The sequence below is a fragment of the Lutjanus erythropterus genome, chromosome 8 (genome assembly GCF_056507025.1).
Source record: "Lutjanus erythropterus isolate fLutEry1 chromosome 8, fLutEry1.hap2, whole genome shotgun sequence".
NCBI classification, from domain to species: domain Eukaryota; kingdom Metazoa; phylum Chordata; class Actinopteri; order Lutjaniformes; family Lutjanidae; genus Lutjanus; species Lutjanus erythropterus.
Window position 1 is genome coordinate 2,359,835 of NC_139324.1, and position 1,713 is coordinate 2,361,547.

Genomic DNA, 1,713 nt, shown 5'->3' on the forward strand with positions numbered 1-1,713 from the left:
GTGGGCTGTTAGCCACACATGTAGAAACATAGATACCATGTTAGCTATTTGATGTGCATCTGCTCGACCGCCATCGTGGGGTGGTCAAAATCTGTAAGTAAACAATGCAACGAGAGATGCAAATGTTGTTGAAAATTGACTGCAATTAACTTAATTCTGAATAGTGTTGCTTTCGTCAACGAAATTTATGACGAAATATCGTCATCAACGAACCTTTATCACGTGACGAAAACGAGACGAGACGAAACGTAAATGGTGGTTATGTGACGATAACTATAATAAAATATATAATGCAATATTGTTGACGAATAAAAACAAGACAAAATGTGGTTTACAAAATAAAAACCCTGCTAAAATGTCTCTTCATTTTCGTTGACCAAAACGAGACGAGACGAAATAACTTTTTAATGTTTAGTCGCGTTTATTATTTTGCAGTGTTTCTGTTTCCTAGGCTGTGTGTCGCACTGCGCAGACGCAGGCGACGTCACTTCCAATCGCCACTCGCGGCATTATTTAGATGCAGCTGTGGTGGGATCATGGCCGGGCAGCCGCGGAGAAAACAAAGACATGATATATGGACATACTTTGAGTACAAACAAGTGGAAAACAAAACGGAATGTGTCGTGGAAAAAGATGGGGAGAAATGCGGCCACAAAATAACGGGGAAAAACACGACAAGTTTATAAGGTTACAATATAAGAATAAGATAACCATGTTTGATTTGTGAAATGGGTTTGACTAAAAGAAAGATCTGGTTTTGTCTATACCAGGGGTCGCTAACAGGTGGACCGCGGTCCGAGTCTGGACCCAGACGCCGTCCTATACGGACCCGGACTTATAACCAATAAATTATTAAGAGATTTTAAAGACACTTCTATTTTAACTGGCGCAACTTTTCTAGTGTTTCCGTCGCTGGTTTATCTGATCAGGAAACACACAGACCAACTGCAGAGAAGCTGCGTGTGGAGGAGACTGTTGTTAATGATGAGTTTATTACAACAGAAACTAACGTGATGGTTAATGACATTGACACCAACCAGATGCACTTATAAAATTAAACAACTGTATAAGGAGGCCTAAACGTAAAACAGGAGAGTCTGTGTTTCTCTGTGAGACTTTCAGACCTTCTCACAGCAGAGTGAACAGGTGAGGGAGGAGAGGAGGGCAGACTGATCACTAATCAATCACTGATACCGTCGTCCTCTCGGACTGATTAAAAAAATAAAAAAGACAAAGTTGGTGACAAACCAAACCTGTGTCCACACAAATAAAGTCTTTGTGTGAAACACTACAGAGTTTAACATCGTGCTGTTTACAGACAGTTTGCTGTCATTAGTTTGACAGAGAGGGTCGTGTCTGGAAGGGAACCCTAGACCTGTGAAAGATCGCGCGAGTTTGATTATTTTAGTAGAAATAACAAACACAAATCTCGCGAGAGTTGTGCAAATAAAGAGTTACCTTCTAGACACGACCGAAAAAGGTGCGCAGCTCCAAAAATAGAAAATCATGTGGTGGTGTCGATGTTTTTAATGTGGCGGGCCGCCATAAATAAAAAAATTATTCACTGATCCACAGAGAGTCACTGAAACACTGATCACTGACCTGCTGTGATGGAAAAAATACTCACATTCTTTACTTAGGTATTTTTACATTGTGGTATTAGTGTTTTTACTTAGTTACTAAGTTAGACATTATGATGTTTTGGACCTTTGC

The 1,713-nt window shown here is 40.2% G+C and overlaps 1 long non-coding RNA gene across 1 annotated transcript; it reads left to right on the forward strand.

The window, feature by feature from the left end:
• The first annotated feature begins 211 nt into the window (after positions 1-211).
• Positions 212-867, forward strand: LOC146322294 (uncharacterized). The gene is made up of 2 exons (XR_014771261.1): positions 212-687; positions 771-867. It is a non-coding gene; the product is annotated as an uncharacterized LOC146322294 (long non-coding RNA).
• Positions 868-1,713: the final 846 nt, after the last annotated feature.